Below are 17,420 nucleotides of genomic sequence, written 5' to 3'. Positions count from 1 at the left end.
GCCATTGATTGCAGTTACATTATTTACTGTTTAGTGTCACCCAAATGAGGATGGGTTCCCTTCTGAGCCTGGTTCAACTCAAGGTTTCTTCCTCATATCATCCCAGGGAGTTTTTCCTTGCCAGCGTCACCACAGGCTTGCTCATTTGGGATAAAATAAATTAAGGATAAAATAGTTTAATAATTTAATTTAATCATTTATTTATTTTTTCTGTAGGAGCTGGTGCATCAGCAACAACAGCAGATAGATCAGCAGATACTCAGACTTTGGCCTGTAATCACACCTCTTTTGCATGTGGTTATTTGCCTTATTCCACTTCAGTGACTTGCCGGTGGTGCCAACAATGTGCCAATGGTGAACAATGTCCCCCTTGCCCTCAGTCATGTCCTCTTGCTGTTCCATTGCCCAGTGCCCCAGGACCAGCATGTTGTCTTAATTGCCACTTGCTCATCTTTGTTCATGGGCAAAACAGTGTTGTTTGCGCCCTTAGAAACTGGGTTGCCAGTGGGCCTGTTGGCTACCCCTTCTCTAGTGTGGGTAACTGGGGCTACTGTTTTGGTGCCCGTAATCAATGTTGGTACCATTGATGAAGTCCTCTATCCCACTATGGTTATAGGTAAATTGCAGGAAGTGTATTTTGGTGGTTCTTCCTGTTGGCTTGACTGAAGTTACATCAGTGAACACTCAGATATCTTCTTGGGAGGCCTCTGCTGCATCAGTGGTGGAGCAAATTGAGGCAGTTGATTTAGGGGGCTATCAGACAGCGATCAGGTGCAGGTAAGGGTTCTCCTCAGAGAGTCCAAAAGTGTGTTCTCAACCAATGAACCTATGAGGACCTATGTTGTACTAGCCTTGTAGCATTCCCAGCTGAACAGATGCACTTTACTCTCAGGAAGTGATGTTTATAAAGGATTTAATCCCCCCCCCCAAAAAAAACTGAATATAAACAAACAAACAAACAGTCATTAGATATCTGTCTGCAAATTATAAATAAATGTCCAAAACAAACCTATAAACTAATGGATACACAGTTGCTATCTAACTGGTCCACACAATAAATAGTGACAATAAATCACATTTTAGATATACAGGCTAATTTAATAACCTTGTCTTACTGTAATGTAATAAGCCTGAAAAATATGAATTATTTTAACACTGATAGTAACAATATTTAATGCATATAAATCACCAAAACAAATCAACAAAACATGAGTTTTCAACAATAGACAAACTTCTTTTGAAGTGCTGCCTGTATGACCTATACAATTTTATAAATCACAACAGTCTCTCTTTAGAGTGCAATGAGAACTAAATGAAACACCCGAGTTAACTATGAATTAATTTTGGTACAGCTGATGATATCAAATTAGAGAAAAACATAAAACATATAAAATGACTCTTTGAATAACATTAGCAAATTAAATGGTAATCACTGATATTCGAAAATTGCATATATCTGAGCAAGTTTGACAAGGGCCAAATTGTGATGGCTAGACAACTGGATCAGAGTATTTCCAAAACTGCAGCTCTTGTGGGGTGTTCGCGGTCTGCAGTGGTATATTAAAAATGGTTCAAACAAGGAACAAAGGTGAACCAGCGACAGGATTATGGCCAAGGCTCACTGATCCACATGGGGAGAGAAGCCTGACAAATGTGGTCTGATACAACAGATGAGCTACTGTTGCTCAAATTGCTGAAGAAGTTAATGCTGGTTCTGATAGAAAGGGGTCGGAATACACAGTGCAGGATGGGTCAGGGCTGTTTTGGCAGCAAAAGGGGGACAAACACAATATTAGGCAGGTGGTCATAATTTTATGCCTGAATGGTACAACAACATCTGCAGAGACTGAAGATTTTTGAGAGGAGGTACGGTATATGGGCTATGTAATTTCATCCCAGGGCATAGCAATGGACCCAAGTAAGGTTGAGGCTGTGGCTCAGTGGCCCCGTCCTAGGATGGTGTCAGAGTTGCGAACCTTTTTGGGTTTGCTAAGTTGCCAGCCCCATTGCACAAAGTTGCAGCAGAACTAATCTGGTAAATGTAGTCAGGAGTTGACAACAGTATGGTCAGAGAAATGTGAGGAAGCACTTCAGACTCTAAAACAGAAACTTACCACTGCACCTGTCCTAGCATATGCAGAATTAATGCAACTATTTATACTTGAAGTTGATGCCAGCCATGCAGGGCTTGGAGCTGGGCTTGTGCAAGAGGTTGACAGGAAGGTCAGACCTATTGCTTATGCTAGCCATAGTCTTTAGCCAGATGAATGCAATATGACCAGGTATATTTCCATGCGTTTTTGGCGCTTAAGTGGGCCATGCCCGAAAAATTCTGTGAGAACTTGTTAGCACATAAATGTATTGTATGCACAAATAACAATCCATTGAGTTATTTGCACCCTGTGATGGACTGGTGACCTGTCCAGGGTGTACCCCTTGGCTTTGCAGGCTTTGCCAAGTTGTTCTGTGCCTGAACTTATCGTATTGCAGGAGTGGGACCCAGACACAGGGGAAGCCCTAAAGTTCTAAATGTCCAGCGCCACAAGAGCAACAATCTCTACTTAAGTTGGTGGCTACGTTTCTCAGGAAATGTGATTGGTTGGTGCAGCGTGGGGGCCTATTGTATCGTAGGGTTTTTTGTCCTGATGGTGGTGAAGTGGTGCTTCAGTTGGTTCTGCCAGTGACTTTACAGTCTGAGGTATTAACACAATTACATCAACATTGTGGACACCAAGGCACTGAACATACCCTTGAGTTGGTACGTCAGCGGTACTACTGGCAAGGTATGTCAGCTGATGTTGCCTGTAGTACTCAAGTGTGTGAGTGGTGTTATTAATCCAAAGATGTGGCACCAGTCTCCCATAGTTATATGGGGCATTTGTTGGCCTCTCACCCATATGGACATTGATTTCACAGTGTTGGAACCATCCCATTCCAAGCATGAGAAAGTGTTAGTAATGACAGAGGTATTTAGCAAATTCACAGTGGCAGTAACCACTTGGGACCAGTGGGCTGAGACTGTGGCCTGTGTTTTGCGGGAAGAGTGGTTCTTTAATTTTGGGGTCTATGAGATAATTAATTCTGACTGGGGCTGTAACTTTGAGTGTAACTTGATTTAGAAGTCGTGATGCAGATGTTGTTTTGTTATAACATGACACCACTTCAGGCCATTGGTGAGTCTCCTTTCTTTTTAATGTTTGGGCAAGAACCAAGGATGTCCATAGACTTCCTGCTGGGTCAAGTCCAAGAGCTTGTGGCAGGTACAGTCCACCAATAAATGGCCGAGCATCAGGCACGGTTACAGGTTGCCATAGAGGGTGCTCAAGGACGGCTGCCGGTGGCAGCAATCTGCTGATCAGCAGGTAAGGGAATTGCCATTAAGAGAGGTTTAACTGGTCTACCTGCAAGACTGTAGGGTTTGGGGTCGCCACAAGATCCATGATCTGTGGAGTCCTACTGTGTATCAGGTGGATAAAGCTCCCTATAATGGTGGTTCTCCCCATAATGTGTATACAGTGGCCCCTATGAGCAACCTGGGTAAGGTTCGTCAGGTACATCATACAGCCTTTGAATTGTTTGTTGCATTTGTTTGGTGGATTGTTTGCTATGCACAGTTCATTTAAGTCTGCTTTATTTCTAATGTGGGCTGAGAAGCCTGGCAGGATACTTGTAATGGCTTTAGGGGACATCATCATGTGGGATAAATTGCCAGTTAACAGGTATGCCATCATTTTTAATAACGGTTTGTTTTGAATAGATTAATTGGCAACATTTAATTTGTTTGTGTGTTTGTATCTACCAAGCAAATGGTTTGCTAAGAGACATTGCAGCAGGTTTCAGGCTTTTGGGTTCTGTATGACTGGCTAGGAGATTTTTGTTCACATCCACTTGTGGTAAACTACTAGGACGCCAGACTGCATGAAAGAGACTTATCTTCTCTTCATAACCGATCATCAGGACAACATGAGACTGGTGTGGCTGTCTGATTGAACCTGCCATCTGGGTGGCAGTATTTAGTGGATTCACCACTGAATCTGTGCATTGGGTGCTCTTTTGATTCTTTTGTTCTAGCTTGCAAGATTTGTGGAACTGGACTGACTAGTAATAGTGTTTGGTGCTTTATAATCCTGCAGTTTAAATGTTTGAAGGTGTAACATTAAATTGAAGCCAGGAGTTGGGAATGTTGGTGTGTTCAACCAGCACACAAGGCATCACCATTTTGTTTTGTCATTTGAATTTCTGTTTTGTCTCTATTTTTTTCTTTTTTTGTTTATCTGTTTTTTTTGTGTTTTCTTAAGAAGTTATGTGTTTTAGTTTGTAATTTTTTCTGACGAGTGAATTCAATTCAGTTTGTTACTGGTTTCATGTTTTTTTTTTTTTTTTTGTTATTGGCATGCGACATGCTGATATTTGTAAACATTTTGTTGGGGCAGCCAGCTATAGCAACATTGTGTGCCTTTCTGCGTGTTGGTGGTGGTGTATCTGACAGCTGCAGTGCTCACAGTGGTGTTGTGTATGTTCTGTGTTGTTGGGGTGCACATGAGTTTGGTGTCCTCGGTAATAGGCGTAGCTGGCTACTTTAGTTAATAGCCCAAAATGTAGCTCATTACCTCCATGTTTAGGCTGATAAGCAGGTGAGGGATTTGGGCTGTTGTGTTATTTAAGCCATGTTTTTTGCATGCAGCCACAGAGCGATAGAGCAAATGCACATACATTTTGAGAACACTTTTTGATTTTGTCTGAGAATGTAATCAACTCTTGCCCTGTGCAGAAAATTAGGAGGCAACATGGAAATGAAAAGTTTATATATTACTCCAGACTTTGTCCTCAATTGTTTCAGTTTTTCGAGAAGACCATCCTGCTGTTGTCAGTGCCTCAGAGCTTGGTGACCTGAGCAGCGATATTGGTTCACTGAGTTTGGTATATGACAGACAATTCAATCAATTTGTCCATGTATTGTGAATGTTTTGGTTATACTGTCATGGGAGTCATGGCTCTACTGTTATCTGTGTTGTGTTTGCTAGAAGTAGTAGCTGGCTAGACCTTATGCAGAACACATTGAGCACTTGGGTTGATGGTGGATGGTGTAGTTTATTCACACTCTGCACAGGGTTCAGTGAGACAAAACAAACCCTGAAATTGTCCACAAGAAATTGTCCACCAGTAATTAGAATAATAAAGGAAAAAAGTATGAAACAGTAAAATAATAAAACTGAACAAAATAAATAATACAAAGGAGATACAGTATGATACATGACTAAGAGTGTCTAAGTAAACAAGCTTAATTTTCACTTCAAATCTAACTCCCACAGATCTTTTCTCAGACAAATCACAAACACTTTGTTGGCCACCAGTACATCATCAGACAGTTCATGCTGAAAGAGGAGGTCAACTGGAAAATGAGGGTAAGCAGCTGTAGCATCTTAGGCCACTTTGCTTTTGACTTAGGAGGCAATGTTTTAATAATGGTGCCAAGGGTTCTTTTGAATCTTTTAGCAATGCCATTTCACATGGGGTGGTAAGGTGTTGTGTGTGACTTTTCAACACCCGCTAGGGTCAACAGTTCCTTGATTAGCTTGCTTTCAAAATTAGTAAAAAAATATTTGGGGGAAAGGCATAAATCAGGAAGAACAGAAGAAGCCTTTGAGCTACCTGCTTGGCAGACTGATTCTTACATAGGACCGCATGGGCTATTTTGGAAAAGTGATTGGTTATGAACAGTACATCCACAGACCTCCCATCATTGACTTCTGCAGACCAAAAGTTGATGCAGACCAGCTCCATCAGCTGTATCCAAAGGAGCACATGCATAGAGTTTTGGTGTCTTAATATACAGTGTTAACAATTCTTGACATGGTCATCAATATCTCTCTTCATTCCAACACAAAAGAATATTTGCCTTGGCAGAGACAGTGACTGGGCCCTCCCTTGATGAACTGCTGCACCATGTAACATTGAGGACTTGTGCTTTTAGAGAATTAGGCACCATGATAAAGTCATCTGTTCATGTTGAGGTCTCTTCTCACCTTGCATAGCACACCATCGTGAATAACCAGCTTGTTCCAGAATTTCAGGAGCTGACATATATTGGAAAACTCACCTGTTCATTTACATTTAGATGTTAGTTGATTTCTATCACAGTAGTACAGGACTCTGCTAATGGAACTATCTTGTCCCTTCTGGTATAGAAGGCTACTGTGCAGAATGGGGGAGTCAACATTCTGCAGTTGAGGGACAGCTGGGCTTGTTCCAATGACTTCACTCACACTGCCAGTCGAGTGTGCATCAAACACAACTGAAATCTCTTGGGCTCAGACTGAACCAGTGGTTAAAGCTTCATCACTCAATGTGTTACTTCTTGCAGATCTCAGTACTATCTGGTGGTTGTTGGTGTACTTGAAGGTGTTTTGTATTGTGTCATCAGCAACACAACTGGCTTTCTTCAAAAGGGATATATGGCTCTGTGTGGTGATGGCTTATGCAGGACTTGACAAATGTTTCCTTCTCAAGGCATCAGCAACAACATTCCTAGGGCTAGGAACATACTTCAGATTGAAGCTGTAGGTTTTTGCCCTTTCCTTATGGTAGACTGATTGCTGGACCCAGCCGTCAGATGTAATAGTGGCTTAGCTTTTATCTTTTAATAAATGTTCTGTAATATAGAACAATACCTAAGAATGACCTGATCTTCTTTGGACAGTGTGTTTTCCATCTGGCTCTATTAAATCCACTCTTTGGACTTTGTTAATTCCCTGGATCAGTGTGAATGCCTTGCTCACTAATGATATGACTGAGAAACTTTACATATTTTTGAAAAAGAAACATTTCTTTGGGGGCAATTTTAAGTTATGTCTGGACAGATGGCAAAAGTTCATTTATAGGCATTTAATGACCACTGACTCAAAAGTGGCAAACACTATGAGGTCCTCCAGGTAACACAAAACACTACTGAAATTCTCATTTCCAAAGATGGATATCATCATCTTCATAAATGTGGCAGGACTGTTGTAGAGACCCCGAGGAAGTCCTCATTTAGGTCAAATGGAGAAGAGAAGGCTTTCTTGTGCTTTTCTTTTAGAGGAACACTGTAATGACCTGATGTCAGGTCCACAGTGGAGACAAAGGGCGCTTCCACAGAGAACATCTAATACATCAGACTGGTAGGGAAATGGATAGGTGTCTCTGACTGTCTGTGCATTTAGCCACCTGAAGTCAGCGCAGATCCTTAAGTCACCATTCTTTTCCCAAACCAATATAAGGGGAGATGCATAATCACTGTGTAACTTGCAGATGATACCTTTCACGTCCAGCTCATTCATAACAGTTCTTAGGTTAGCATATTGGCTTAGTGGTATTCATCTGTTTGGCAGGCAGAAAGGTCTGTTATCAGTCAAATGAATGCAGTGGATGTAACATCTGGTTTCCCAACAGCCCATTTTGTCTCTGGAGAGGATTTACTCACACTTCTCATTGAAGCAACTTGTTTTTCGAGTGCACTGAGACCACTATAGACTATATGTCAATGCTGCCTGGAATTAGGTCATCTCTTCACTCATCTCTTTACTAGATCTGGGTATACCAGAGGGGCTAGCATTCTCAGCATGCTGCGGGATAGATGAGATAGAACCATTTCCCCAAAGTGGTGTGATTACTTTGCCCATCATGATCTACTCTGACCTCGACTTGGTTGGGTCAACAATGACTGTGCTGCCCACAGACAGGATTTAAGACCTGGAAAGACTACCCCAAACCAGATGCTCTGTTTGCAGCTTCAGTGTCATGCTCTGGAGCTTTACAGTGCCTACTTTCCCTAACACAGACTCACCTCTCAACCTTTGAGTGTTAGAGAAAAGGGACAAAACTCTGGTTCACTTTGTTTATGACTGGGTGTAGATATTCTCATTTCTTTCAGGTGCATCAAAAGTCACTTGATAGTGTTGGTGCCCAGGATGATCTCCTTTGTCTAGTCAGTCACAACTAAAGTGGACAGTCATGGAATAGCCATATACGATGCCTTGCAGGATGTAAATAGCAGTTGGATTGACACAATGGCCTCCACAGCCAATAATGACAATGTCTACAGTTGATTGCTTCACAATATCTAGACTGTACTTATGTAAGTTAACTTCAGTGCTGTGATGGCTTGCCACACATTGGCCCCTCACAAGTGGTGTCAGAAGTGGGATAGCCTGTAAGGGGCATAGATGTTTCAAACCATAATTTAGTTTATTTTGTCATCCTACTCCATGAGCCATGAGTCGGGGAAGAAAGAAGATGGGTGTAAAAACTCCAGGCCACCTGAGGGAGTTTTCCAAGGGCTGACCGAGGATGGAACACAGGTGGTTGGTGAGCTAGAGACTGAAAGTAGGGAGCTGACACTTGCTGACTTGACTGGGTTGTTTTGGGCTCATATGGCAAAATTGGATGCCAGGGAAGCCCAGAGGATTCAAGAGTATGCCCAGCAGGAGCATCTCTTCAAAGCTTTAAAACACCAGTTTAGTCTGTTGCACCTGGAAGTGCAGGCTCGCACACCTCCAACTCCTGATCCATTGCTGACTGTGGGAGACCTCTCAGAAAGTCCAGAGAATGATGATGAGGAGGCTGCCGCTAGCCTCCCACAGTCTCAGTCCACTACATATGGGAAGGATTGCTCTAAAACTCGATCTGCAGGTCAGTGCCAATTTAAAGACCCTAAACTTGTAAAGTTGTCTGAAACTGATGACATTGAGCATTTTTTAATTACCTGAGGCCAGAGCTGCTTATGTTCACATTGATGTGGATGATTCTCTTGAGTATGAGGAAGTTAAATCTGTCATCTTAAGAAAATATGACATCAATCGAGAAACGTACAGACAAAGGTTTAATTCTCTGGAGGTTGAACCACTGGAGAGCCCCAAAGAGCTATATGTGCGGCTAAAAGAACTGTAAGAGAAAAGGATTCAACCTGGTGAAATCATAATACTTGAACAATATTTATGAATGCTTTCTCCTGAGCTTTAGGTTTGGATCCGGGAACATGATCCCAAAACTGCCTCACAAGTTGCAGCACTTGCTGATATGTTCTTGGCTGCATGGAAGAAGGGTCAGCCATAGTTTCAGAAAGCCACCGGAGACGCTGTCAAACTAAACCTTTCCAAACAAACCCCTTTTGGTAAGCCTCCTGGAGGAGGTCCTGAATCTCTAAGATCTCTTAAGGGTTCAAGAAAAATGCCAATTTGTTATTTATGTGGTCAGGAGGGACATACCAAACCAATATGCCCTAAAAGTGCTGGCAAAACTATTCACCTGTGTTATCTGCCCAGCAGTTGCAGGACCCCACCAGTTAAGTCAGAATGGTTGCCACAGGTCATGACAGTGGATGTAAATGGAAGTTGTAGGCCCTTCTTGATACAAGTAGTGATCAAACATTGGTTCATCAGAAGTATGTTCCATCTACTTTACTCCGATTCAGTGATCAGAAGTCTATACGTTGTGTTCATAGTGATGAAAAGCTGCTTCCTGTACATTAAGGTAAAGGAACAAACTTACTGCTCAGATGTGGGTGTAGCAGACAACCTAACATTTCCTCCTTCCTGCTCTGGTTGTTGCTGTGCTCTAGAAGCTGAGTATTCTCCACTTTCCTATCTCCACCCGTTCTCAGTCAAGCAAAATAAACATACTCCTCCCGGGGTTTAAACGTCCTTGTTTGTTCCTTTCTGGCATTCTGTGACACTACCTTTCTTTGATGCAGATATAAAGACCTCTCATTTACTAACATGGCTCAGTTACAACAGGAAGATGCCAGTCTCACCCCTCTCCTGGACAGGGCAAAGTTGGAAGGTGAAGGGAATGAGGTTGACGGTGGTAACACAAAGGAGAGATACTTCCTGCAACAAGGGATACTCTATCGTCATCTTGGGTCAGTGACACAGTTGGTGGTACCCCAATGTGTCCGTGAGGTCATTCTAATCCTGGGTCATTTGATTCCTTGGCCTGGCTTGATGGAAGAAATAACCCAATATTGTAGAAGTTGCCCAGCCTTTTCGCTTCTCAATCCAACATTTCCCTGGCAAGGAGAATTTGACTGCAGACTATCTTTCCCACTGTGCCAGTGACATTCCCAAAGAGGAGGAGTGTGTGATGTCCCACACATTGATCAGTAATGTGCTCTTGCATCTACACCTGTACATCTACATATACACACATGCACACATACACATTCACTCCTCATTTTGCATCTCTATTTTGTCTTTTGTTCATTTAATTGCTTTTGTATTTATGTATATTCATTTAAAAATAAGACACCGGCGGTAATTTCTTTAAGTATTTATTTATTTCACAGTACTTCATAGCTAGATGGAGTGCACTGCATGGTCTCTCACAAGTGGCCTCACTAATTAAACATTCCACGGATCCACTATCAGTAAGGGTTTAAAATGTGAGTCCATTCTCAATTGAAGCTACTGTGAAAATGTTGAAACTAGGTATTTTAAAAAATGATCGTCTTATCTGAGGAAATATCAGTACTGGACAACTGACATAAAGGCTCACTCTTTAGCTCAATGTGGTCCTCTCCTGAACAAAGCACTCCTTCCTGTGTCTGGACATCTGTTTTTCATGTGGTCAAGTGAAAAATACTGAAAGCACAGTCTGTTATCTATGCAGTGTGACAGAGCAGAATTTAAGGGGCTTGGAATCGAGGTACACTATATTGCCAAAAGTATTCGCTCACCCATCCAAATAATCAGAATCAGGTGTTCCAATCACTTCCATGGCCACAGGTGTATAAAATCAAGCACCTAGGCATGCAGACTGTTTTTACAAACATTTGTGAAAGAATGGGTCGCTCTCAGGAGCTCAGTGAATTCCAGCGTGGAACTGTGATAGGATGCCACCTGTGCAACAAATCCAGTCATGAAATTTCCTCGCTCCTAAATATTCCACAGTCAACTGTCAGCTGTATTATAAGAATGTGGAAGTGTTTGGGAACGACAGCAACTCAGCCACGAAGTGGTGGCCACGTAAACTGACGGAGCGGGGTCAGCGGATGCTGAGGCGCATAGTGCGAAGAGGTCGCCAACTTTCTGCAGAGTCAATCGCTACAGACCTCCAAACTTCATGTGGCCTTCAGATTAGCTCAAGAACAGTGCGCAGAGAGCTTCATGGAATGGGTTTCCATGGCCGAGCAGCTGCATCCAAGTCATACATCACCAAGTGCAATGCAAAGCGTCGGATGCAGTGGTGTAAAGCACGCCGCCACTGGACTCTAGAGCAGTGGAGACGCGTTCTCTGGAGTGACGAATCACGCTTCTCCATCTGGCAATCTGATGGACGAGTCTGGGTTTGGCGGTTGCCAGGAGAACGGTACTTGTCTGACTGCATTGTGCCAAGTGTAAAGTTTGGTGGAGGGGGGATTATGGTGTGGGGTTGTTTTTCAGGAGCTGGGCTTGGCCCCTTAGTTCCAGTGAAAGGAACTCTGAATGCTTCAGCATACCAAGACATTTTGGACAATTCCATGCTCCCAACTTTGTGGGAACAGTTTGGAGCTGGCCCCTTCCTCTTCCAACATGACTGTGCACCAGTGCACAAAGCAAGGTCCATAAAGACATGGATGACAGAGTCTGGTGTGGATGAACTTGACTGGCCTGCACAGAGTCCTGACCTCAACCCGATAGAACACCTTTGGGATGAATTAGAGCGGAGACTGAGAGCCAGACCTTCTCGTCCAACATCAGTGTGTGACCTCACAAATGCGCTTCTGGAAGAATGATCAAAAATTCCCATAAACACACTCCTAAACCTTGTGGACAGCCTTCCCAAAGAGTTGAAGCTGTAATAGCTGCAAAGGGTGGACCGACGTCATATTGAACCCTATGGATTAGGAATGGGATGTCACTTAAGTTCATATGCGAGTCAAGGCAGGTGAGCGAATACTTTTGGCAATATAGTGTAGGTTGCTCTTTTTCCTATTAACCGATCTGGACTGAGTATTATTCATGCAGACTTCCTCCATCATATTCATCACATCCAGGTAGGTGATGGAACAGGAGACATTACTACAAGCAGTGGATCAGTGTTTCAAACTTTTCTTTGTGTATGACATCAACTATCCAAAGCCCTCTCAGTCTTTAATATTCCAGGAGGAGTTCCTTCTGCACACTGCCTCCTTCTTAAAAACTTTGTATTTAGTGATCAGTAAAAATCTTCTTTAATTTACTGATCATCTGTAGGTCCAGCAGCCAGCAGATTTAAAAAATTTTTTGTTACTTATGTTTATTACTAGTGTTTATAAGTTTATAGTTAGTTTTGTTTTATTAAATGTTTATTTGTGAACTGTATGTGCACATTTGTGTATGTTTTTTTTAATATGAATGAATCTATAGTGACACACATTTGTTGGTTTTGAATTCAGTGTACATCTTGAAAATGTCAATTGTATGTGCACATTTGTGTGTTTTGAATGAAATATTTTTACACATTCTTGTAAATTTAAATAAAATATTTCAGAATAAATTTGTTAAAAATGTATTATTTGCATATTTTAATTAAAAAAATATGTATTTTTCAACAAAGTAGTTAATAATGTAGTTTTATTAGGTATTTTTTAAATAAAAAATACTGATGTGAATTAATATAAATAATTAACTCAACTGTTGGGTAACTTTTAACCCAAATGGATTTTAACCCAGTTCACTCGGTTAAAATAACCCTCAGATGGGAAGGTGCTAGACCAACCCACAGTTGGGTTACAAGTTGGGTTATTTTTAATGCAACATGTTTTAGTGAGAAGAAATAATTATTGTATAAATAACTACTTGAAAATAAAAAAAAATACTGTAGAAAGCAGAATTAAATGGTGTTTATAAGAAAAAAGTAAAACAACAAAAATATAATTCACATGAACACCAACACTGTGTTTTATTTGCTTCATCACATTTTGCCGCTTGTTCGTTTTCCTAACAAGTTGTTTGTGGGTGGGGCTTACAGTCTCTGGTCACCCCTTTTCCGGACTCAAAAAACTCTAGACTACGAGCGACAGGAAAGTGACAGAAACTATCCAACTTTTATTGAAAATGGAGACAATTTTTGACTCGGACAACATGAGATCTCAGAGTTACAGAGAAAAATCCAGCTTCTGGGGGAGTAAATACCCCCCCCCACACACACACACACAATAACACACATGCTCTAGTTCAGTTAAGTATCTGATACATGGTCACATGACTGTAACAATGCAGTAGAAATTAAAGTGATGGAAATAATAATAAAAAAGTTTATATTTTCTGTATTGGGATTGTCGGGCTGTGTTCTAATCTGCTGCCTTACTAAAACTACATTATAATAATATACTAATATTATACTAATATTCAAATGGTTGAAGCACATTTTGCTTTATTTTCTGTTTGTTAGTTTTGTTTTCTCCCTGATTATCTGGAATTGATAAAGTGATGGCATGTTGTTCCTCTGTGTGTCCACTAGAAGGCAGAGAAGCACGCAGTATGAGAGTTCGTGTGTGTTTGTGTGTGTGTTTGCAGACGCTGTGTGTGTTGGAGAACCGGTTAGAGCATAGGTGTCAAACCAGATCCACAAAGGGCCGTGTGGGTGCAGGTTTTCATTCCAACCGAGCAGAAGCCACACCTGATTCCACCTGTTTAATCAACTGATCTTGGCTTTCAGTAGACTCAGGTGTGGCTTCTGCTCGGTTGGAATGAAAACCTGCCCCCACACCGGCCCTTTGTGGATCCGGTTTGACACCCCTGGGTTAGAGAAACTGAAATGTCAGGAGACTGAACACATCATAAGCAGCTACTAAAAACTAAAGGAGCTCCTGCAGGTAACACACAGACACATTTAAATAAATAAATAATTAAATAGATAAATAAATGAAAGTAGGGCATTTAAGTAGAAGCTGCAATGGTGATTTCCTCATCTCAAACAATTTATTGAAACAAAAGCCAACAACAGTGGTGGGTATACCACAACAAAAAATCTCAATATCTCAATAATCTGTCATGTGCCCTTGACCATCAATTACAGCTTGACAACGACGTCTCATGCTGTTCACGAGTCGACTTATTGTCTGCTGAGGCATGGCATTCCACTCTTCTTGAAGGGCGGCCCTCAGGTCATTGAGGTTCTGGGGTGCGGGGTTACGAGCCTCTACACGGCGACTCGGCTGATCCCATAAGTTTTCTATGGGATTCAGGTCTGGAGAAAGTGCAGGCCACTCCATTTGAGGTACCCCAGCCTCCAGCAGCCGTTCCCTAATGATGCGACCTCAATGAGCTGGAGCATTGTCGTCCATGAAGATGAAATTAGGCCTGTGTTGTTCATGCAGGGGCACAATGACTGGATTAATGATGTTATTCAGGTAGTATTGGCTTGTCACTGTACCATTCACAAGATGTAGGTCAGTTCTGTATTGAGTGGACACACCTGTCCAGACTGTAACACCACCACAACAGTGGCTGATGCATAGCGCTCTCCTTGACATCTCCAACCTCATTGCAGCCATCATTTCTGCTCAACGTGAATCGACTTTCATCAGAGAACAGCACTGAGGCCCACCGGTCCCTCTTCCAGCGTAAATGCTCCCTGGCCCGACGCCTGTGCCTGGTGGTGTGGTCAGGTACCCTTGCAGGTCGTCTAGCACGCAGACCACACTGATGTAAATGGTATCGAATGGTCTGACGTGACACTTGGGTTCCTCTCACCTCCCTTAAATGTGTCTGGAGTTGAGTGGCATTCATCATCCGGTTCTGCAGAGCACTGTTCACAATGAAGCAGTCATCAACGTGGGATGTGGCCAAAGGACGTCCACTTCTATGCCTTTCTGTGACTCTTCCAGTCTCTCTGTATCTCTGTCGCAACCTGCTGATGACAGTCTGTGACACTCTAAGCTCTGGTCTGAGCACCGACAGGCTAACCCCCCTGTCCCCAGTGAGGGGTGTAATCACTTTTGTGAGATACTGTATATATATATATATATATATATATATATATATATATATATATATATATATATATATATATATATATATATATATATACAGTATGTATATATATATATATATATATATACATACATACAGTATCTCACAAAAGTGAGTACACCCCTCACTGGGGACAGGGGGGTCAGCCGGTCAGTGCTCAGACCATACGCCACACACTGCATCAAATTGGTCTGCATGGCTGTCGTCCCAGAAGGAAGCCTCTACTAAAGATGATGCACAAGAAAGCCCGCATACAGTTTACTGAAGACAAGCAGACTAAGGACATGGAATACTGGAACCATGTCCTGTGGTCCAATGAGACCAAGATAAACTTATTTGGTTCAGATGGTGTCAAGCGTGTGTGGTGGCAACCAGGTGAGGAGTACAAAGACAAGTGTGTCTTGCCTACAGTCAAGCATGGTGGTGGGAGTGTCCTGGTCTGGGCCTGCATGAGTGCTGCCGGCACTGGGGAGCTACAGTTCATTGAGGGAACCATGAATGCCAACATGTACTGTGACATACTGAAGCAGAGCATGATCCCCGCCTTTCAGAGACTGGGACACAGGGCAGTATTCCAACATTATAACGACCCCAAACACACCTCAAAGACCACCACTGCCTTGCTAAAGAAGCTGAGGGTAAAGGTGATGGACTGGCCAAGCATGTCTCCAGACCTAAACCCTATTGAGCATCTGTGGGGCATCCTCAAATAGAAGGTGGGGGAGCGCAAGGTCTCTAACCTCCACCAGCTCTGTGATGTCATCATGGAGGAGTGGAAGAGGACTCCAGTGGCAACCTGTGAAGCTCTGGTGAACTCCATGCCCAAGAGGGTTAAGGCAGTGCTGGAAAATAATGGTGGCCACACAAAATATTGACACTTTGGGCCCAATTTGGACATTTCCACTTAGGGGTGTAGTCACTTTTGTTGCCAACGGTTTAGACATTAATGGCTGTGTGTTGAGTTATTTTGAGGGGACAGCAAATTTACACTGTTATACAGGCTGGACACTCACTACTTTACATTGGAGCAGAGGGGCATTTCTTCAGTGTTGTCACATGAAAAGATATCAAATATTTACAAAAATGTGAGAGGTGTATATATATATATATATATGTGTGTGTGTGTGTGTGTGTAGGAGTTGGTGGACAGGTTTGTATCTCAGCATGACACAGACACACCTGGAGAAGATGAAGGTGCAGAACGAGCATGAGCTTCAGTGGCTGAACGAAGAGAGAGACTCAGTACCAGGACCTGAAATATTAAACTAAAGATTATGTGTTTTATTAATCAAATACATTTACATTGTGACTGCCTCACAGATGCACTCAACTGTGTCTGCGAGGGTTTCATCAAGATGGCCCATACAGGAGATGGGTGTGGGCCAGATGACACACACAAAGGACATTCAGTTTTGTGTACTGAGGACCCTGCATAGGGGGTCCTTACAGTTCTGTATTCTTGTATAAAGATCTGTCTCACAGACAGATCTTTGGGTTAAGATATTTTGAAGACTGATAAGCTAACATAGTTGTTGAAGACCTGCTACACTGCTACCTTCAATAAATTCTTTTCCCCACAAGAACTCTGGTCAAGCTTACTTATTTAATGTATTAGAGAAACCTAATACAAATGACTGCTCAGCCAAATACAACAAAATCTATCATTATAAAACCTTTGTAAAGAATATTTCTGCTTGTGTTAGTCAGTTGAAGAATAGAAAAGCATAGCCCTATTCACCCTTTCAGATTTGAGTGTCTGTGCCATAGATTCCTGTTATTGTCCGAGGAGCCTATGTGCCTGCCTGTCCGCCTGTCTGTCTCCATGGAGCAATAGAACAAATACACATACATTTTGGGAACACCTTGAGCTTTTGTCTGAGAATGTAATCAACTCCTTCCCTGTACAATGGGCAATAGAAGGTAATACAATATATACATTAATATATTACTCCAGTCTTTGCTCTTGGTTGTTTCAGGTTTCCCAGAAGACCCTCCTGCTGTTCTCAATGCCTTAGTGCTTGGTAATCTAAGCTGAAATAATCATTCACTGAGTTCAGTAGATGGGTTTCGATATATGATATATGACATGATTCAATCGATTTGTCCATGTGTTATGAATGTCTCAGCTTCACTGTCATGGGAGTCATGGCTCTACAGTTATCTGTGTTGTGGTGGATGTAGTCAGTGGTGTAGTGCAGGGTATACGCAGGTCCTCAGGGTTCAGGACTGAGGTGCCGGCTTCCCTTGAAATATGATAGCAACTGCCCCACACTCTACAATCTGACAATGCCCAACGCCATTGGATCAGAGCACTGTCAGTCATTACCTGATTCGCTGCCTTTCATTTTAGCAATGTTCAATGTAAATTTGTTTCATTTCCAATACAAACCTAAATACCTAGGAATTCCTAGGAGTCAAAAAATAAAAACATTCAAATACAGCAAAAAA

The sequence above is a fragment of the Hemibagrus wyckioides genome, linkage group LG19 (assembly GCF_019097595.1).
Source record: "Hemibagrus wyckioides isolate EC202008001 linkage group LG19, SWU_Hwy_1.0, whole genome shotgun sequence".
Classification (NCBI taxonomy): Eukaryota; Metazoa; Chordata; class Actinopteri; order Siluriformes; family Bagridae; genus Hemibagrus; species Hemibagrus wyckioides.
The sequence above is the reverse complement of the archived record's forward strand: the minus strand, read 5'-3'. Positions refer to the sequence as shown.